Raw genomic sequence first — 23,566 nt, 5'->3', positions numbered from 1 at the left:
TTTTGACCGGAGAGAAAACTGCAGCATGCTGGAGTATTTTCTATGACCAAAAAAGTAAGAGGCACTGAACTGATGGAAACTGAATTGAATGCTCTCCATTCAGAATGCATTAGGATAAAACGGAACAGTTTTTTCCGGTATTAAGCCCCGAGGACGGAACTCAATACCCATTCAAACACATGGGGTTAAAAATGGATCTTTTTTTCAGCTTTTATGATCCACTGACAGAAACAGAAAAAAAAACAGAAAAATAAATAACGCAACAGTAAAAAGGCAACTTTTTTCTAAAATAAGTTATTATTCATTACTTTTATGTTCAAATGGTGACATTTCATGCAGATTTCGATGTATATACCACACCAAAATCCGTGTGCAATCTGCATTCCATTGATTTCAATGGGAATTGAGAAATGACAATGTAGTTTGAAATCTGTGTCAAGCTATGTTCCCACAACAGTGAAAAACGGCAGTGTGACTGTTTTAAGAACAATGGTAATCTATGGGGTTATTCACACTGTTGTTTTTTTGACGGCCAGTGAATAATGGCTGTAAAAAAAAAATAGGCCATGTCTGGTTTTGCCCGTTTTCACTGGTTTTGCCCTGTTTTCACTGAAGGGGACTATCCTTAACAGCCATTTCTCAAAAAGCCATCAGTGAAAAATAAAAAAAGTCAGCTTTGCCATTTTTAATGGCCGTTTTTTTCACTGTGGTGTGAATGTAGCCTCAATAGGATTGTCACTGGTCTATCTCTCACCATTCTCGGCACTGCTGGAGGATGCACTTAATTCATGGTACGTTGCAGGCCTCGTCATAAATTAGGAGCATACTCCACCTGTCTGTGTCCTTGTCATTTATACCAGGAAACTAGGGTTAATGCCAGTGAATAGCCCCTGCCCACACCCTGCCCCTCTCCAATGGCGAGAGTGGCGTTCAAAGGGTCACAAAATGTCAGCGTGCAACTTCTTGATTCCAGTTCCTGGTGTAGGGGGGTCCCTTATGGAAGCAGATTCAACACGTAAACCATGGCGGGATACAACCTTCCATATTGGATTTTTCCACACAAACAATAAGCTGTGTGAATACGGCATACAGTTGGCTACAACCAGGCATATGCTCCGGGAGATCTTCATGAAAATACAGGGACCGTATTCTACGAGTGAAGTGTGAACAGCGCTAATGGCACGGTGCTGTTTTTACTGAGCTTGTGACTTGTGCAGTCAACTGAAAACTCATCACAAGAGGAGAATTTTTTTTTTTTTGCGTACAGCCAGGGATATATTATAAAGAGGGCAAAATGAGCCATTACCTACAGGCCTCCAAACCTAGGGGCCTCCATAAAAAAAAAAAAAAAAACACAACATTGCCTACAGGCCTAAAGGGTTAACATGTGGCAAAAGAGGCGATTATGCAGCTTTAATTATCATATTACAAAGATTTGGATTCAGTTCTCTCTGATATCTAATTACCCTGCACTGTTAACAATGAGGAACACAGTTGCCCCGGGGAACCCCTTTAAGTATCCACACGTCATATTACAGGGTTAACAGGGAGACAGCTCCACCAAATCTTCGACCAACCTTCATCTGCGACATACCTAAAGACTGAATATACAGTATATCATATGTAATATCTGACCCAGAAGCAGCTCTCTCATTAGTGGGGGTCTCCATGCCATTTCCCACAACAAATCTTAGGCCTCAGTCATACTTCAGTATTTATTATCCCTGCTACCATTATGATGGGATCTATAGCACGACAACGCTGACGCAACTTCACATAACAATTACAATGCTAATATTACCCTCAAAGAAAAGATTACTGATGGGAGACAACAGATAGCCTAGCCGTGGCATGCCAACCCCGTGCCAAAACCATGCTTGCCATATGACAAACCTGGCACTGCGCCCATGGCTTCCGTTTCTATTTTTATGTAATATTATGGACCTATTTCTTGTACCCTATTTTGTCATCAGAAAATTACCTATTATTTAAATCGTTTTTAAATGTTACATTTAAAATATTTTTTTTTAGAATTTTTGGGTGTTTAAAAAAAAAAAAAAAAAATGTCCATATCTAGATTTTCAAAATATGTATAAAATCATGCAGTTTTCACACTGGTCACTAGGACTAAAATATGTCAAGACTTCCTGTCTTTCGAGAGCAGCAACATAGAGAATAGACACAATGGTCAGGAGAGGACCTCATTGGCTTGGGAGAGTTTTCTGGGCATGCTCTGTGACCTGTGCAGAGGTCAGGAGGGAGTTGATAAGCTGTGATATCACTTATTGTGAAGGGTGGATCCTGTGTTATCTATACAGCAGTGCTACTTGTCATTGCAATTCAATCTGTGGTGATAATGACAATGGTTACTAAAAAGTTAGGCTAGTTTCACACTAGCGTTAGTGAGATCTGGCAGGGAATAGCCTGCCATGTCTCTCTGGATCTGGCATTGCCGGAAACTACATGATTGCTGTCTGGCACCCCCGCTAAAGCCCACTGCCCACCAGCGACACCTGCTAAAGTCCACTGACCAGCAAGGAAGGCCGCTTACCCTGCCAGGTGCCTCCCGTTGAAGATCACGCGCTGCTGCAAGAGCCTCCCCTTCCACATCTTCAAAACAGTGCAGCCCACCCAAACCAACCAGTAACAAAGCTCCTTACTGTAAGGAGCTTTGTTACTGGGCATTTCAGGCAGCATTGCTGCACTGCCAGTGCCATTCACAGCGCAACCTGTGCTGATGAATGGCAGGGAAAAGTCTATGGGTGCCTTCACACGCTGCATATTTTGTGGCAGAAATTTCTGCGACTCAAAATCAGTTCCATTCACCTTAATGGGGCTTGCCGAAATCCATGTGCTTGCTGTCCCATTCAAGTGAAGGGAACTGATTTTCAGTCGCAGAATTTCCTGGCACAAAATCTGCCGCCTGTGAAGGCGCCCTAAGGCAGTGGAATCCTTCAAAAGAAACCTGAAAACCCACCTCTTCATGCGGGTCGCGGACCCATTTAAGTCAATGAGTCCAAATCCGTAAACGGCGTACCTACGGACGGTGCCCGTGCATTGCGGTCTGGCTGTTTGCACGTAAAGCCGACGTTCGTGCGCATGAGGCCTTACTCTGTGAATTACCTCTGATGCCCTGCAGCATGCTATAAAACCGGAAACTGAAGGTCGTGAGCGTTTCGATCGCTAGTGTGACATGAAAAGCGTACATTTTTGAAGAAGCTTTAGAAAGCTCCAGTGCATTGCTTTCCCTACTGAAGCCATTAATCAGACAAAGGCTGTGGGAACAATGAAATAAAGGATGAATCACCGTACAGCTCAGCGTCCTCAGCCCACAATTTACCCTAAATGATCTAGATTTATAAATCTGTTGCCAATTTTGTGAAATAACACAGAAAATATAATATATTGTGGTGTGTCAGAAAACAAAAACATCCAGCGCATTCAGAACAAGCTGTTTTGTACTTTTCATCATTTCCATTACAGCTGCACTTTACGCAGTCTGAGCGGTGACGGAGTAAACTGCCACACAATAAAAAGGCAAAATTATAAATAACTGTTAATAAAGCTACGAGCCCTGCGCAACAGCAGATCCGTCTGGAAATGCAGCTGCTTGTACGTCACATTTGTCCAATTCCAAGACGATGCAGGCAAACAAAAGGCTTGACTGACTGATCAAACGTCGCAGAGCGCCCAGCTACAGACCTATTTACAGGGGCTATATACAGGGCAATGACTGGGACTGAACAGTTCATTCCTCATCACTGCCTGCTCATGTGGGCCACATTTACAAGCAGCAGATCATCACTACTGTTTGGGGATGAACAATCGTTTCTACGATCATTCATCCCCATACAGATTCATTGATTATAGGCAGCACTTGCTTGTAAATTTGGGATGATCTGCTGCTGAAGAATGATTTTATGTGGAGCATAAAAGGCAGATCACCTGACAAGCTAGTGTTTTGCTCGTTCACCGGGGCATCAGCAGCATATTCATACAAGCCAAGTGGGTCCGCAGGAACGTTCCTCTCCGATAGTTGACTCAGTCATCGACCCTGAGGCATACACACTCAGCAGATTTGCTGCATACATTTCTAGGACTGAAAGTCTGTTTTGTACACGTGATTAGATTGTGTTTGCAACATTTGCATGAATTTTTCTGCAGGGAATGTCTGCAAGTGCTAGGCTTAGAAGCACCCAAAGGTCAAGGACCTGCCTAGCAACATGCACCTCGATTCCCAACAATGGTGACCTAGCCCCATGTTACTACGCCTTGCAGGCAGAAATACATGAAAGACTGCTTTATGATTAGCCTGTGTAGAGCATGGCAATGCTGCTAACAGAAGAAAACGGAGAAAAAAGAAAGCATTAACCCATAAACCACATGACAGGATATTTTTACAATTTGCCTGACTAAACTGAAAATCGAATTTTTGGTTCCCCAGAAACAAATTAAAGAAGAACAATCGGGAGCTTGTATTCTGTGTGTACGGTTCTGTTACCTCCACATAACAGTCCATGTGTCATCCAATCATCAGTCATATATTAAACAATAAATTGTGCATGTTTGGGAGGAGGGGGGTTCGCAGCCCCCCCCCCCCCTCCCTCCTGTGCAGATCTGCGAAAGGAAGCATACTTATCTGCTTCCCGATGTTGGCTCCGGATCACGCGCTCTTTGGCCTCCGCTGCTCTGCTTGTGTCCCTGGATGTAAACTTCTGGTTTGTCGCCACTGATGCCAATTGCTGGCCGCAGTCGTGACCTGTTCCTCTTGCATCACATGACTATTTGACACGATGCAAGCCAATACTGCTGCCTTTGTGTCATGTCAAATGGAGACATGATCCAAGGGGAGCAAGTCACCGCAGCGGCCAGCGATTGGCTGCAGCAGCATCGAACCTGAAGTTTACATCCAGGGACCTGAGAGGAGCGGTGGAGGCCAGCACCGGGAAGCAGGTAAATATACTTCTTATGCAGGCCTGCCCAGGAGGGGGGAATTGCAGGGGGTCCTTCACTGCAAAAGTCCAAAGCAACAGGTAAAACCCACAGCAAAAACAGACATGCTGCAAACTGAAAACCTGCAGCACAAGTCAAGTTTTCTCTGAAGCGTATGGATGATTTACCTGAAACCTCATGCAGTTTGCTTGTCCTGTAAATGCCTTTGGGGGGGGGGGGGGGGGGGGCGCGTTATGTGTTGTGAACAGACAGCATCCCGACTGAATCCTGACCCGTTCATTTCCATGGGTCTGTGTACATGAACAGCATTTTTCAACGTTCTGGAAAAAAAAAAGCCTGTTCTATATTGTGTGTTTTTCACGTAGCACTAGTTCCATAGACATGAATGGAGCATGTGTCAAAAACAGAAGGCATGCAGATGCAATGAGTCTTTCAATGATGGTTGCTTGAAGATATAGATTGTTATTCTTCAGTTTTTCTTCACTTGTAAAAAACGCATCAAAAAATGCTAACGCTGAACGCAACTGCAGAAAAACGCTGATTGAACTTGAGTGCAAAACCATCGGAACCATGTTTTATTTTCACACTCTGTCTGGACTGTGGTAAAACAAAGCACACACACAGCAGTTTGGCATGCTGTGTTTGAGACCTCAAAAGGAACACATATTTCCCCTAATTACTAGTGAAATGACTATGCACTATATATATATATACAGTACAGACCAAAAGTTTGGACACACCTTCTCATTCAAAGAGTTTTCTTTATTTTCATGACTATGAAAATTGTAGATTCACACTGAAGGCATCAAAACTATATAATTCCACATGTGTTAATTCATACATAACAAAAAAGTGTGAAACAACTGAAAATGTCATATTCTAGGTTCTTCAAAGTAGCCACCTTTTGCTTTGATTACTGCTTTGCACACTCTTGGCATTCTCTTGATGAGCTTCAAGAGGTAGTCACCTGAAATGGTCTTCCAACAGTCTTGAAGGAGTTCCCAGAGATGCTTAGCACTTGTTGGCCCTTTTGCCTTCACTCTGCGGTCCAGCTCACCCCAAACCATCTCGATAGGGTTCAGGTCCGGTGACTGTGGAGGCCAGGTCATCTGGTGCAGCACCCCATCACTCTCCTTCATGGTCAAATAGCCCTTACACAGCCTGGAGGTGTGTTTGGGGTCATTGTCCTGTTGAAAAATAAATGATGGTCCAACTAAACGCAAACCGGATGGAATAGCATGCTGCTGCAAGATGCTGTGGTAGCCATGCTGGTTCAGTATGCCTTCAATTTTGAATCCCCAACAGTGTCACTAGTAAAGCACCCCCACACCATCACACCTCCTCCTCCATGCTTCACGGTGGTAACCAGGCATGTAGAGTCCATCCGTTCACCTTTTCTGCGTCGCACAAAGACACGGTGGTTGGAACCAAAGATCTCAAATTTGGACTCATCAGATCAAAGCACAGATTTCCACTGGTCTAATGTCCATTCCTTGTGTTCTTTAGCCCAAACAAGTCTCTTCTGCTTGTTGCCTGTCCTTAGCAGTGGTTTCCTAGCAGATATTCTACCATGAAGGCCTGATTCACACAGTCTCCTCCTAACAGTTGTTCTAGAGATGTGTCTGCTGCTAGAACTCTGTATGGCATTGACCTGGTCTCTAATCTGAGCTGCTGTTAACCTGCGATTTCTGAGGCTGGTGACTCGGATGAACCTATCATCCGCAGCAGAGGTGACTCTTGGTCTTCCTTTCCTGGGGAGGTCCGCATGTGAGCCAGTTTCTTTGTAGCGCTTGATGGTTTTTGTGACTGCACTTGGGGACACTTTCAAAGTTTTCCCAATTTTTCGGACTGACTGACCTTAATTTCTTAAACTAATGATGGCCACTCGTTTTTCTTTACTTAGCTGCTTTTTTCTTGCCATAATACAAATTCTAACAGTCTATTCAGTAGGACTATCAGCTGTGTATCCACCTGACTTCTCCACAACGCAACTGATGGTCCCAACCCTATTTATAAGGCAAGAAATCCCACTTATTAAACCTGACAGGGCACACCTGTGAAGTGAACACCATTTCAGGTGACTACCTCTTGAAGCTCATCAAGAGAATGCCAAGAGTGTGCAAAGCAGTAATCAAAGCAAAAGGTGGCTACCTAGAATATGACATATTTTCAGTTGTTTCACACTTTTTTGTTATGTATATAATTCTACATGTGTTAATTCATAGTTTTGATGCCTTCAGTGTGAATCTACAATTTTCATAGTCATGAAAATAAAGAAAAATCTTGAATGAGAAGGTGTGTCCAAACTTTTGGTCTGTACTGTATAAAACCCCTATCAATATTGAAGAGCAATGTTACCAGGCTCATATTGTTTGCATTGTATCTATTGTGATATGTGCCCTTGTCTACACTGCATTTATTATCCCGGGGCCGCACTTCCACATACGTTGCCCCAGCAGGGGTTTTGACTCCCCACTATTCTCTCCATATGTTTTAGCCTAAATTATGCACATATGTTATAACAATGGCTGCTCTGGGATTTCAGCGCTGGGACGACAAGTGCGGTAATCCCTGTATAAAGATTCTACATGCTCTCCATGGAAAAATGTTTCACAATGCTCGGGTAAATGGAAAGTCACGATATAAAATGTCCTTAAATATAAGTGAAACTTGCTGTTTTAAAAAGTGATTCTCCTGTATAACTAAAAAAAAAAAAAAACACTTCACGTTAACTGGGGGACAAACAGAGCACTTACATGGTGCCCATCTTTTCAGCTCCAGATCCGCCAATATCTAGGCTCTTATTCTGCCATGAAAGATGGCCGCACTGCATCTCAGACTGCCTGATGCACACTGTGACACTTCCTGCTGCCCAGGGATTAGCCAGCTCAAGTGAAAAGTGCCAGCCAATCCAAGAACCTACCAATGGACTACCAATGCACAGTGCACATCAGGTAGTCTAAGATGCAGTGCGGCCATCTTGGATGTACTGGGTAAGTAAGTCTGTTCAATCCCCAGTTAAATTATTTATTTTTTCCTTAAATCTGAGGACCACTTTAAGTAACATGGTATAATGACCCATAGAAGACTTCATCAATGTGCCAGGACTATCCCAAATTTTCAGAAACAATACCAGGAAATATGGCCTGTCCCGGTCTGAAAATGGGCGTCGTTTATGTAAACCCCGCCAAAGAATAGGCATTTCTGGGTGGGTTTGGGGCATGACCGGTGTTTAAGTGGCCCAAAATTACCAGAAATGTTGGTAAGTATGCAATAGGGATATGTTGTAAATACACAACGCAAAACAATCTACTGTTTGCATATCACCAAGAATACTGCCACGTGCATTCGGTCATCAAATGGGTGGAGTAGAAGAAATGTCACAGGATACTGTCTTATATGTCAGTACATTAGATTGCTTCCTTAGTAGAGCTGCACTGTCACCTGTAGTGAAGTAGGAATGTTAAGGGACACCAGCAGCTCACCTGCGGAGTGCCAGGTCAAATAAATTCACAAAACGGGATGGCTGAGTGCGGAGAAGAAGCTTCAAACCGTCTCTGGAAATCAGCCAAAGAACTGGGTGCTTAGGTAATAGACCTCCATTATCCAGTAGCCACACATACGCCTTACACCAGGCAAGCAATGCTAATGTCGATGGAGTGGTGGAATACAACTCTGGAGCCCGAAGAATTGTACTTTACTACCTGGACTTCTGACTGGTGGATCTGCATGAGGTCTACCTGAACCAAAGCACTCTGCCAACTGTATGGTTTGGTGGAAGATAAATAAATAATGCTACTTCACACAATGATACAATAAAGGGCCTTCCAGGGGTCAGAATGAAAATGTTGGCGTGCGAAATTCAAGATCTATTAAAAGAAGGTAGACTTAAGAAGTATAATAAGGACACGACTGATCTGAACAGAGCCATAGGCCTTTGCCTCAAGTCGTTTTACCCAACATTCACAAATCTAGTGCCACAAAGGGTGGTGACTGTGCTAGCTGCAAAACCAAGGAGGACATTTATTAGGACTGTCCATGGTTTTGAAATAAGCATATATAAAATGCCATGTCTACTTACTCATGGCATGTTGACTCTCCTGATATGACTGCTTTAATAATTCTCAAGCATCTTTTCTTGGAACTCTTCAATGTGCTGTAACTCCATTACAGTGGTCCCTCAAGATACAATATTAATTGGTTCTAGGATTACCATTGTATGTTGAAACTATTGTAAGTTAAGTAATCGGTTCCAAAGCCCCAAAATGTCATCCAAGATCAGAGAAAATGAACATTTAAGAAAAATAAGCAGATATCGAAGACAGATAAAACAAGTCCTTACATATAACAGTCACGAATAGCTGCTAATTAGCAACTAATACACTTTTTTTTTTTTTTTTTTACCAGAAAAGTGACCTTGATTGGTTGGATCTAAGTCAGAGACATTGTATGTTGAGTCTAGTTTCAACTTACTGTGCGATGGGTCAGAAAAGACCATTGTATGTTGAAAATATTGTATCCTGAGGCCATTGTATCTTGAGGGATCACTGTACTCCTCTTGAATATTTATGAATAATTTGATAACAGGAGGCTACCATTGCTTTTGTCAATGAGTTTTCATCCCTAGACATTCTAAATCCAGCAGTTGTCCATTTACAGCAGGGATAACAGAGGAATGACACAAGCCAGAATTTTTATTTCATGAAGGATACAAATATTTACTAAAACAGACATGGCAGGTAGTTGTAAATCCAGTCCTGAGTAATTTTGTGTCATGAAAAGGATTACGATATCTCAGAAACCCTTCATAACTAGAGATGTCTGGCAGTGGCTTTCTCCCTGGAAACATGCATGCTCCGCCAGGTCTGCATGTGTATGGAGGAATTTGGCCAAGAGCTATCAACTGTGCACAACCAGGGAAAGAAAACAATCTCGCTAGCGCCACCTTGTATAGGGACACACCTTTTTGACAACGCCAAATATCCATCCGTAGACAGTTGTTATGGGGTGCTTGCCCCTTGTCAGTACGGAGTTGGATTCTAACTATTTGGCTTGGCTATTTTCCCTTGTCATGTCCCAAGGCTTGTGAATAGTTTTTTTTTTTTTCGATTTTCTAAACTAATGACCTGTCCTCAGGTCATCAGTATAGGATGGGCGGAGGTCCGACACCCGGGACTCACATTAGTGTTGTGGCCTTCTCTCAGCTCACCAAGCACAGCACCGTCCATTTTATAGTGGCTGTGCTTGGTATTGCAGTTCAGCCCTATTCACTTCAACGGGGCTGAGCTGCGTCTTGGCCATGTGACCGATAAACATGACATCACATGGCCTAAGCAAAGCTGTGAGAAGGCCGCGGCTCTACAGTGCTTTCTCAAACAGCTGACTGGTGGGGTCCCGGGTGTTGGCCCCTCACCTCTGGATAGGTCATCAGTTAAAAAATCTTGGCAAGCCCCATCAAAAAGTCAGATTTTTACTCATAGGGAGCCACTTCTACAAGGTGGTGCTAGCGAAATAGTTATCTTTCCTTGGGAGATACCTCTTTGCGTATTATTTTCCCATGGAGCATTGCCTATAAGTCTCCTTACACAGCTGGTCTCTTTAAAAGGGATGTCTCATCATAGACAATGGGGCATATCACTTAGGACATGCCCCCATTGTCTTATAGGTGCGGGTCCTACCGCTGGGACCCGCACCTATATCGAGAACAGAGCCCCGCAAGTGAAGGAGGGGCTCCGTCGGCCCCATAGAAATGAATAGGAGCGGGGGGCCGCGCATGAGCGGTAAGCTCCTATTTTCTTCTCTGGGGAGCTGGCTTGGTGGTGGCCGGACCAGAGTCCTCCAGCCAGCACCTTGCGGGGCTCCGTTCTCTATATAGGTGCGGGTCCCAGCGGTGGGACCCGCACCTATAAGACAATGGGGGCATATGCCCCCATTGTCTATTATGAGACAACCCCTTTAAGGAGATCCAACGCTTTGCACTCAGCCAGCTAGAATCCTACTCTGTACTGACCAGGGGCAAGCACCCTGCAACAGCTGTGTACAGATGGATACTTTGCTTGGCTATATTCCCTTGTGATGTCCCAAGGCTTGTTAAAAGTGGGATTTCGACTCATTGGGAGCCAATTCCACAAGGTGGCACTAGAGAGATGGTTCTCTTTCCTTGGGAGACACCTCTTTGCATATTATTTACCCATGGGGCATTGCCTATAAGTCTCCATACACAGCTAAAGGGATGTTTCGGGTTCAGAGCTGAACCCGGACATATCCCCATTTTCACCCAAGCAGCCCCCCTGACTAGAGCATCGGAGCTTTCCTTTGCCCTGTGCTTAATCGCGCAGGCCAAAGGCATTTTATGTAGTTCCGGTGACGTACCGGGCTCTCCTTAGGGCTGCCATGCAGAAGCTTCCGCCCAGCAGTGAGCCCAGTGACGTCTCAGGCACTGATGGGCAGGGTTTAGCACTGCCCTAGCCTGTAAAATGGCTAGGGCAGCGCTAAAGCCCGCCCATCAGAGCCGGTGACGTCACTGAACACACTGCTGGGTGGAAGCCATTGCCGGCAGTGTGTTATGGTAAATAAAAGAGCCCTTGCCCTGCGTAATTCTGTGCAGGGTAAGGGAGAGCATAGGAGCATGAACTGCTCTGATGCTCAAGTCAGGGGGGCTGCCTGGGTGAAAATATGGGTATGTCCGGGTTCAGAGGAGATCGAGCACACTGCCTAAGTGTACATCCAGGAAAAGACTTTCCATCTACATTACAAAGGCCTACTGTTCTAGCAGATGACTCACATCGCTATATACTGTATCACAACCAATGCGAAAGCTTCAGAATAAAGAGCACATTTTACTATACAGAAAAATTCAATAGTAGCTTCAGTAAACTTGAATCCATCATTCTCTTCGACGCTTGTTTTTCTACAATGCCTTATGGAAAATGCAGTTAATCATCACTGAGCTACTATGAAGACGTCTTCAGTAACCTAAGTACATCTTAATGCTGTATGACCTTGATACAGTGAACTCGTCTCGAGCAAGGAGACACTCCAGAATTGGTATACTCTTGCCAACTTCTGAAGCTCCACAGTGTTGCCAAAGTAATTCTTCAACTATCTGTCAGGACACCGGGTATGTTATACTGGAAAGTCCAAGATATATTTTACAATCTAAAACTCTTCAGTGAGTAAGTAACCACGTCTTTGGAGGACGGAAGTCTCTGTTATCCCTCTGCCAGGATCCAAACAGGTTTCATGAGACAGCACTCCTTTGCTTACAAATAAGTTATGAACTTTAGGCTAGTTTCACACCTGCAGCAGAGTTCTCCGGCAGGATCTGGCACCGACTAATACTGCTGCCTGCCCGCTAGACCCCATTGACTATAATAGGTTCTGGCAGAGATCCGGCCGCTACCCAGCAAATATGCCGATAATCGGCCAGGCAAAAAACACATGCAACGTTTTTGTGTAGCCGATAGGATTGTCGCGATACCAAAATTTTGAATCAATTTCGATACCATAAAAAAAGTATTGCGATACTCGATACCACGTGAAAAAAAATAAAACCCCAAATTCTGCATTTTATGGTGCGTCCGGCCCATAATCGAACAGTCCGATCCTAATTTTTTGGGGGACAAGGTGACTAAAAAATGGCTAATCACAAGGTTTTTATTTTTTTCTGTTATGGCATTCCCAACATAGGAGATTTTTTTTATATTTTAATAGTTTCCACTTTTTTGGGCATGGCGATACAGAATATGTTTATTTATTTATTGTTTATATATTTTATATGTAAGATTGGGAAAGGGATGATTTAAACTTAATATTTTGGTGTTTTTTATTTTTTACTTTTTTAGATTTTTATTTAATAACTATTAGCCCTAGAACCTGGGATCTTTTCATCCCTTGTCCTATTTAACCTAATAGAGATCTATTAGGGTGAATAGGACTTCACACTTTCCCTGCTGCCCTGTGCATAGTACACACAGCAGCAGGGAGCTTACCATGGCAGCCAGGGCTTCAGAAGTGTCCTGGTTGCCATGGTCACTGATCGGAGCCCCAGGATTACACTGCTGGGGCTCTGATCAGAAGCTGCCATTGCACCACCAATGAGGAGGAGGGGAGGGGACCCTGTGGCCACTGTCATCAATGATTATAATACTGGGGGGGTTGGTGGGCGCACTGTACCACCAATGTTTTTAGTACTGGGGGAAGTGGGGGCACACTTCACCACCAATGAAGATAAGTAACCGTTTAATACAAATACTGGAGGCAGGTGCTGGCAGCATGATCACATAGCCGGCACCTGACCTCTATGACGGGGCGCTGCGATCCGCAGCAGTTAGCCCCTCAGATGCGGCACCCGAGGGGTTAACTGCCGTGGATCGCAGCGGCCTATTATAGAGGTTAGGTGCCAGCTATGTGATTCTGCAGCTGGCACCCGTCTCCTGTATTTGTATTAATGGTTTAGTTAACAATGGTGGCACAGTGGCCACAGCCCCTCCTCTCTTCTCATTGGTGGCAGCGGCATCAGCCACACAGGGGGGAGGGAGAGACTTCCTTCCCCCTGTGCTGCTGAGGAGAACATGGAGTGCGCTGAGAGCAGCGCGCGCGCCATGTTCTCTGATACTAGGCTGCACAGTAGCGCAGCCTAGTATCGGTAAATGTCAAATCCCGGTATCGAATCGATACTGGTAAAAAAGTATCGATTGGGTATCGATAATTTGATACTCGCAACAACCCTAGTAGCCGATATCCAGCATTCTAGGCTGGAACAGCCTACCGGAGAGGAAAGCTGCCGGTGTGAAACTAGCCTTACTCTTGATTCACCGCTAGAAATACAGTGCAACATTTTGGGTGACACAGCGTCCTTCAGGTGTGCCAAAACTACCAGCAGACCACCATCAATGTCTCTTGCTGGGCAGAAGTCCACATTATCCTGAACAGTCTGAAACATTACATTGTAGTTATGGCAGGGAATAAGAATAAAGATTCATATCATATGTGCAAGCAAATTTCAAAGGATTCAAATCTCCACTTTATTGATATCTACAGTAAGGAAACGCATAAAGTGGAGCAAGCTTATGTACTGATCAGGTTTTCAGGACCAAATGAAAGTCCATAGTAAAAGAAGAGTAGATAAGGAGAAGGTAAATGGCTCTGTGCTGATATTTCATTAAACTAGTATATGATTAATTTATCATGGAGCTTAGATATTAAGCTGCCTACAAGCAGAAGACAACCAATATAGGAAAACAAATAGCTGCCAGAGAATAAAAAGACTCATCACTAAAAATCCAATCTGCCTGGTCTCTGTTTCTTTACAGGCATAAGGAAGAGCCTCTGTCTAGCTATCAACCTGGAGAAAGCCACTCCAGAGTTCTTGCTCCTCATCAGTACAGGGCATGGTAATGTTTGGCTACAGCAGAAGACTTGATGTGGCTCTGGGGTTACTAGTTCTGACTGAAGAGATCTAGCAATGAAACCTAGGCCTGTATTAGACCAGCAGATCAGGCTGACGATTGTCGGGAAGGAAGCGTGCTCGTCAGTGAAGGAGACTGCTGCTATTACATGCAGTGATCTCCTCCACAGTATGGTGAGGAGCGATCACTAATGAAATCGCTCGTCCCTATACTGAATCATTGTTTGCCGGCAGCAGTATGTGATTAGACAGCACAATCTGCTGCAGGCAATTTTTGGGGGGTCTGGCAGGTAATCAGCGGCAGTATTACACTGCCAGATCATCGCTAACGAGCATTCCTACAAACGCTTGTTAGCGTTGATCTGGTCGACTTTCTGCATGTCTAAAGCAGCCCTTACTTAATGCAATGATCCATGAGAAAAAAAAAGTATTCAAATCGCCTCTCCTCCAAAAGGAAGGACCAGTCAAACCGAAAGACACCCATCTGTAGACAGCAGATTCAGGGTTCCTCTTGTGGTGCTAATTTCCATTCTTAATTTTTTTGCTTTGCTGTTATTCTTACCACATAAAATGTAACTTCTCCTCTAGAGTTCTCTTTTTCCAAGGCTATTTAAAGTTGCCTGTCACTGCACAAATCCTTCCGTCTACTGCTACCGGACAGAATGAAGTATTTCAGGTTGCTGTCTCCATTTATTATCTATACCTACTGGGAAAATTGCGTGGACGGGCTGACAACTGTCCGCAGCTCTATATGGGCGTTCCCAATGCATTGCTCTCTGGAAACACACGCAAAATACTTAATTCCTCTTCAGATACGAACGGAAGAGAAAACATCTGGAACTCAAAATTACTACACTACAAATAAAAGAAAGTACTTATGATGAGAAATATTTTATATCACTCCCTGAGAAAGGATGCACCCGCTGAGCTGGCAGCCTGAAATAAGTCCAGAACAGCAATTGGAGCAATGAATGGAGGAATCTCTCGCTCCAGGTCTTTTCTTAGAAACCCTGGTTGTCCTATTCCTCTATTATTCCTTTTGGAAAGTCGATCGGCGCTTGTTTGAATGGGCTTTTACACTGCCCGGGGCAAACTACAAGTGGACAAACAAGAACATTTGATTCCCATACAATCTGCACACTCTCGGCAGACCATCCCCTGTTTACATGATGGGATGTGCTGCCGACAATGACGAAGTTTAAGTGCATATAAAATAGGTGATCAGCTGATTATCTAGCTTTGCTCCTGTGCTCGGTGATCAATGCCATGTTTATGTGCACCGTATGATTGCATTCTTATGAACGCTCATTCAACCAATTATCAGCCCAGAATATAAGGGCGTTTAGTTGTCAATTTATTTTTACACTTCCAGGAGGGATGATGGGGAGGGGGCACAATGCTAAAAAAGCTGTCCTCAAATTGTTATTTTGTAGGCATTTTAAGTATTTACTAAAGCAGAACTGCTCCTCTTTAAATAATTTAAAGTTTTGCTGTATTACTCACCCTAGCACTGAGTGAGTATTAGTGTAAGGTATCCATAAACAGCAACAATGTTTAACCACTTCAGCCCCGCTAGGTGAAACCCCCTTCATGACCAGAGCACTTTTTACACTTCGGCACTACACTACTTTCACCGTTTATCGCTCGGTCATGCAACTTACCACCCAAATGAATTTTATCTCCTTTTCTTCTCACTAATAGAGCTTTCATTTGGTGGTATTTTATTGCTGCTGACATTTTTACTTTTTTTGTTATTAATCAAAATGTAACGATTTTTTTGCAAAAAAATGACATTTTTCACTTTCAGCTGTAAAATTCTGCAAAAAAAACGACATCCATATATACATTTTTCGCCAAATTTATTGTTCTACATGTTTTTGATAAAAAAAAATGTTTGGGCAAAAAAAAAAAATGGTTTGGGTAAAAGTTATAGCATTTACAAACTATGGTACAAAAATGTGAATTTCCGCTTTTTGAAACAGCTCTGACTTTCTGAGCACCTGTCATGATTCCTGAGGTTCTACAATGCCCAAACAGTAGAAAACCCCCACAAATGACCCCATTTCGGAAAGTAGACACCCTAAGGTATTCGCTGATGGGCATAGTGAGTTCATAGAACTTTTTATTTTTTGTCACAAGTTAGCGGAAAATGATTTATTTATTTTTCTCTTTTTTCCTTACAAAGTCTCATATTCCACTAACTTGCGACAAAAAATAAAAAATTCTAGGAACTCGCCATGCCCCTCACGGAATACCTTGGGGTGTCTTCTTTCCAAAATGGGGTCACTTGTGGCGTAGTTATACTGCCCTGGCAATTTAGGGGCCCAAATGTGTGAGAAGTACTTTGCAATCAAAATCTGTAAAAAAATGACTGATGAAATCCGAAAGGTGCACTTTGGAATATGTGCCCCTTTGCCCACCTTGGCATCAAAAAAGTGTCACACATCTGGTATCGCCGTACTCAGGAGAAGTTGGGCAATGTGTTTTGGGGGGTCATTTTACATATACCCATGCTGGGTGAGAGAAATATCTTGGCAAAAGACAACTTTTCCCATTTTTTTATACAAAGTTGGCATTTGACCAAGATATTTTTCTCACCCAGCATGGGTATATGTAAAATGACACCCCAAAACACATTCCCCAACTTCTCCTGAGTACGGCGGTACCACATGTGTGACACTTTTTTGCAGCCTAGATGCGCAAAGGGGCCCAAATTCCTTTTAGGAGGGCATTTTTAGACATTTGGATCCCAGACTTCTTCTCACACTTTCGGGCCCCTAAAAAGCCAGGGCAGTATAAATACCCCACATGTGACCCCACTTTGGAAAGAAGACACCCCAAGGTATTCAATGAGGGGCATGGCGAGTTCCTAGAATTTTTTATTTTTTTGCATAAGTTAGCGGATATTGATTTTTTTTTGTTTTTTTCTCACAAAGTCTCACTTTCCGCTAACTTAGGACAAAAATTTCAATCTTTCATGGACTCAATATGCCCCTCACGGAATACCTTGGGGTGTCTTCTTTCCGAAATGGGGTCACATGTGGGGTATTTATACTGCCCTGGCTTTTTAGGGGCCCTAAAGCGTGAGAAGAAGTCTGGAATATAAATGTCTAAAAATGTTTACGCATTTGGATTCCGTGAGGGGTATGGTGCGTCCATGTGAGATTTTATTTTTTGACACAAGTTAGTGGAATATGAGACTTAGTAAGAAAAAACAAAAACAAAAACAAACAAAAAATTTCCGCTAACTTGTGCCCAAAAAAATGTCTGAATGGAGCCTTACCAGGGGGGGGGGGGGGTGATCAATGACAGGGGGGTTATCAATGACAGGGGGTGATCAGGGTAATCAGGGTGATCACCCCCCTGTCACTGATCACCCCCCCTGTAAGGCTCCATTCAGACATCCGCATGATTTTTTACGGATCCATGGATACATGGATACATGGATCGGATCCACAAAACACATGCGGACGTCTGAATGGAGCCTTACAGGGGGGTTATCAATGACAGGGGGGTGATCAGGGAGTGTATATGGGTGATCACCCGCCTGTCATTGATCACCCCCTGTAAGGCTCCATTCAGACGTCCGCATGTGTTTTGCGGATCCGATCCATGTATCCATGGATCCGTAAAAATCATGCGGACGTCTGAATGGAGCCTTACAGGGGAGTGATCAATGACAGGGGGGTGATCAATGACAGGGGGTGATCAGGGAGTGTATATGGGTGATCACCCGCCTGTCATTGATCACCCCCCTGTAAGGCTCCATTCAGACGTCCGTATGCTTTTTGCGGATCCGATCCATGTATCCGTGGATCCGTAAAAATCATACGGACGTCTGAACGGAGCCTGACAGGGGGGTGATCAATGACAGGGCGGTGATCAATGACAGGGGGGTGATCAGGGAGTTTATATGGGGTGATCATGGGTTTATAAGGGGTTAATAAGTGACGGGGGGGGGGGGGTGTAGTGTAGTGTAGTGTAGTGTGGTGTTTGGTGCGACTGTACTGACCTACCTGAGTCCTCTGGTGGTCGATCCTAACAAAAGGGACCACCAGAGGACCAGGTAGGAAGTATATTAGACGCTGTTATGAAAACAGCGTCTAATATACCTGTTAGGGGTTAAAAAATTCAGATCTCCAGCCTGCCAGCGAACGATCGCCGCTGGCATGCTGGAGATCCACTCGCTTACCTTCCGTTCCTGTGAGCGCGCGCGCGCCTGTGTGCGCGCGCTCACAGGAAATCTCGCGTCTCGCGAGATGACGCATATATGCGTGACTGTGCGCCAGCCTGCCACCTCCGGAACGCACATGTGCGTTAGGCGGTCCGGAGGTGGTTAAAGGGGTTATGCCAAGTATGTGGATAGGGGGATGACTGATCATGGGGGTACGACCCAACAGATTCTGAGAAGTGGGTCCCATGTTCCCGCCCTGTTGACAGATCAAGCCTGCACTCTGCTCTTCCATTCATTCTTTATTGAATTGCTGGTTTATTGTAAGGGTATTTTTAAATGGAACCTGTCACCGGGATTTTGTGTATAGAGCTGAGGACATGGGTTGCTAGATGGCCGCTAGCACATCCGCAATACCCAGTGCCCATAGCTCTGTGTGCTTTTATTGTGTAAAAAAAAAAACAATTTGATACATATGCAAATTAACCTGAGATGAGTCCTGTCCCTGACTCATCTCACATACAGGACTCATCTCAGGGTAATTTGCATATGTATCAAATCGTTTTTTTACACAATAAAAGCACACAGAGCTATGGGGACTGGGTATTGCGGATGTGCTAGCGGCCATCTAGCAGCCCATGTCCTCAGCTCTATACCCAAAATCCCGGTGACAGGTTCCCTTTAAGTACTGTTTGGTTCTGTCACTTTTAATTCTGTTTAATACTCTGTAATAGTTTAGAAGTCTTCCTTGTAATGAAGTGGGTTAGAGATAGTACCTATCCTCCATTGTGCTGATAAGAACACATTCCCGAGTGATCTCAGAGACATGCGTGATGTGAGGAGGGGCTGATGAGAATAAGTGTGGTCTGCACTAACTGGGATTCGATCAGGAACTTCATCCTTGGTAGGATGTAAGTATTGGTCGCCCTATCTCTTGTACACCCTGGGGTGTCGGTCATGTGTTATAATGTGGTAGACAGCCATGTGTTATAGCATAGCCAACTGGATCCCTACCCCATATTTAGGCTAGTGATGAGTATTTAACTTTACTATTCTGTATGTGATTTCTCTGTTTTATCTTCTATTTAATCACTTAGTAAATATATTTATTCACTAAGCCTGCGTAAACGTATTCATTCTCAAATCTGTTGAATTCACGTTACGTTACACTTGGATATAGCCGAGTACAGCGGCTATTACCAGCAATCCCATAGAGAATGAATGGAGTGGTAGGACGCATGCTCGGCCTGCGGCTCCAACAGAACAGGAACATAGGACCCCCATTCTCTGATGTAGACATAATATGAGTCTTCCTGCTGTATCCATAGCCCAGAAAAAAAAATCATTCTACCTAATGTATGTCCAGGAAACACCGAGGCAGAATAAGCAGAGGACAAACAAGTCATTAAATTATTGATATGAATTATAACAGAGTTATTAAAAGTATCTGTTCACTAGATCCACACTGAGATCAAAGGGAGGTGAAATAAGGACATGACGGAAGGAAAAGGACTATATTGATCTGTGCTGTGAGCATATTTCATCCGCACTAGGGTGAATTGCAGGACCAAGACAGGTTATAAAACCTGGGGTTCTTCAAAAAAGATGGCTTAGGGGTGATCTAATCACAAAGTACAACTATATGAATGCACAGTGCAGAGATTTCAAACGATATTTCATGAAAAATGTAACAATAAAGCCTAAGTTGGCAAAAATGGCTAAAAAAAATGTTGGGACAATATCAAAGTGATTGGCTTAGGCTCAGCAGCAGGATATCTATCCCTGGGTATGATTTTGTAATTCTCGCACGCCAGCAATACTTGTGTGAACACCGCCCAGTAGCTCTTATTGCTTATACCAGTCCATGGTACAGGTAATTAACTCTAATGAGCTTAAAATAAGAGCTTCACGCATGTGAAAATACTATCTGACCTTTATGTTAACAATGGCGGTAACCACATGGGAGCCTCATGTCGTACGGAGAAGCTCCAGGCGGCATACAGGTAATGCCAGAGACAACCAGATGTCTTATGACAGGGTGCAGTCACACTCGTCACATACTAATACAGGCACCTTGTAAAAAGCCACTTATGTTTCTTACAATTTATTGCTTCGCCATTTCTTCTAGGAAAGCTGTAGAACAGCCAGTACTGCCTCCTACATTATGCAAAAGGGATGTCACACAGCTGTCCCACAAGCACAAAGGTGAAGAAGAACTCAAGCACTTATGGGATAATGAAATATGAGGTAATGAAAATAAGGCAGACCCATACAGGTTGGCTCAGTGGTTAAGACTCTTGATCTGCAGCACTAGGATCCTGGATTCAAGTCCAACCAAGGACACCCAGAGTTGTAGCTAGGTTTTCTTACTCTCAGGACAAAGGTTCAGTTTGCTGATCTAACCTTGTAACTAAATACCATGGTCCACACAAAGTAGCTTGTTGGTGGCCCTACTGGCACATGCTTCGGCTATATGGATGGCATGGCTTTTCTCCAGGTAACCTGGTTTTCTCCTATATTCTAAAGGACATACTAGTAAGTATCATGGGTTTCCTATGAACTTGGCCCTGCAGTGTGTGAGAGGGGATTTGCCCCACACTGGGGATAGGGAGTGATAACCAATTTTCTACAGCCCTGTGGAATAAGTTGGCGCTACAAAAGAAACAGAAAATAAAGGGCGAAACTACACACCTGAAAAGAACATAGGCGATGTATTAAGAACGTTTGAGAAAGGCGGCTTGTTCTAAGCAAATGATCGTAAGAACTTTACCAACTTTACTTTAATCAATAGCAAACCAAGCTGTTACTCAAGTAATGACACAGACGCTTGTTGAAGCCACTTAAAGACATTACTATATCTTTAAAAGTCAGCACAGGAGTCAGCCAAAGAACACGCCTGAACTCAGCCGGGGCCACAGTTGACACAGGACTTACATGAAGAAGGATTTTTTTTTCCTGTGCACACTCTAAACCATATTATATCATTCAAGGTCTATAAAGAAGTGACTGCATAGCGGTGGCCACAAAACATTATACAGGGTTACACTTGCTCTTCAAGATGCAAAAAACATGAGTTAAAGGGGTAGTTCATCATTTTGTTTTGGAGGAGGGGTTGGGTAGACCTGCAGAAGGAAGCATACTTAACTGCTCCCCTTCCTTCGCTGCCGGGCCACCACTACCTTGCTGAAGTTCCCAGCTTTTTCACCTGATTTATGGTGGCCAGGTCACCGCTGCGGCCAGTCATTAGCTGCAGGCATCAAAGCGGATGTTGACAGCTGGGGACCTGAGTGACGCAGTAGCGGCGGAAGAGCAAAGGAGCAAGGACCAGGCGGCCTTGCAAGGAGCAAGGACCAGGTAAGTTTGCTTCCCTTTGCAGGTCTGGCCAGGAGGAGGGATCTGCAACCCCCACCCAAAAGCAACAACTAATTTAAGACTCTTTAAAGGGGTAGTACACCTTACCATGGCACTGGGGTAACCACTGTAAAGTTAACAGTCTCTTCTGTGTTGGGAGGTAATAGATATCATCCTTCAGTTGAGGATACCCACTATTAGCAGGGGTAAAAAGATTCTGTAAAGAGAAGCTCTCACTACAGAGGTCTTTCATTCATTGGACCCCTCAAATTCTACTGAGTGCTGGTGAAGACCAAACCTAAGAAGTATTGTGATTCAAAAGGAGTTGACAAACTCAGATAGAGCAACCTGTGAATTATTGATAAGACAAATGTTACAGAAATCAATACAAGAGTTAAAAGTCTATTTCCCTAAAAGCTGCCTCTATTGCACCTGCTCATGTAAGCACAGATAAAGCAAGCGATGCAATACCTGCAATAAAGAGCAAAGGACCAGCAGAAAAGAACAAGGAAGGAGGAGGCCATAAAATGTCACATATCACCATGCAGGTACATACAGTAGTATATCAACTTGAACATGCATGACCATTTTTATCTCTTGTGTACTCAGGAACATGACCTCATTTATGATATATTACACACTAATCGGCTCTTGCCACAAGGGGGCTTAAAAGTTCTTTACCCCACTGCCCTATAAAAAGGTTCTCAGATGCTACTTTTGTGTAGTGAACCTCCTGGTGAGATATCGATGACTGGTAGACCTGCCTCTACAACACACTCAAAGACATTTTGCTCAGTTGAAAAACTTTGAGAGGGGTTGTATCATTGGACTGAGAAAAGAAGTATGGTTGTTGTGATGAACTGCCCACCATCTAGGCCGTTCTGACCTAGCTGAGGTATTGGGAGCAGTGGTTATGTGGGGCACGCACAAATGGCGAACAGGCTCTGGATGGCCCAGGCAAACCACCAGTAGAGAGGATTGTTGGATCCAACAAGCGCCAGCAGCTCCCACAGTTTTGTTGTCCACCATATAATGTTATGTTGCCCTTTACATAGCCAAACACCACTGCCTTTGTGCGAGTTGGTGTCATGAATGAGAAACCTGGACTGCTATGGATTGGGACCGTATTGTCTTTAGCAACTAATCCAGGTTCTGTTTGGGATCAGACAACGGTGGGGTTCAAGTATGAAGGCCTTGTGGTGAGAGTATCAATTCTGTCTTTGCCATTGAGCAACACAATGCCACAATTGCTGGTGTGATGATCTGGGGAGTCATCATGTATAACATTCAGTCACCCCTAGTAGTGATATGAAGAGTTCAGTGATATATGTTTGAAATCCCGCAGCAAAGTGTGTTGTCTCTCATGGCAGGGCTTCCAGCTGGCATTTTTTTCAGCAGGATAAGGCTCGCACACATACAAGAAGAGTTTCCCAGGAATGTCTCTACCAACAGTTTCTTGGCTGCCCGGTCACCAGATTTATCGCCAGCTTTGGCAACCTACAAGTGTGCGGGATCTACGGACTCAGTTGCAACATCTGCGGGCAAATGTGTCACAGGATACAATAAGGAACCTGTATGTCCCCATGCCAACCATATCTCATCTTGTATCCAGGCTAGAGGAGGCCCAACAGGGTGCTCGAAAATCCTCTCTGTTGTACAGTTTTCCCCAATAAACTTATCAT

General features: G+C 43.9%; 1 protein-coding gene across 1 annotated transcript in view; it reads right to left on the bottom strand.

Annotated features, from left to right (window-relative positions):
• TTC39C (tetratricopeptide repeat domain 39C) overlaps positions 1-23,566 on the bottom strand; it is a 109,550-nt gene that overhangs the window by 69,785 nt on the left and 16,199 nt on the right. The window lies entirely within an intron of this gene.

This window comes from Bufo gargarizans, chromosome 5, assembly GCF_014858855.1.
Source record: "Bufo gargarizans isolate SCDJY-AF-19 chromosome 5, ASM1485885v1, whole genome shotgun sequence".
Lineage (NCBI taxonomy): Eukaryota > Metazoa > Chordata > Amphibia > Anura > Bufonidae > Bufo > Bufo gargarizans.
Note: the sequence above shows the minus strand (reverse complement) of the source record. Positions and strands in the feature narration are given on the sequence as shown.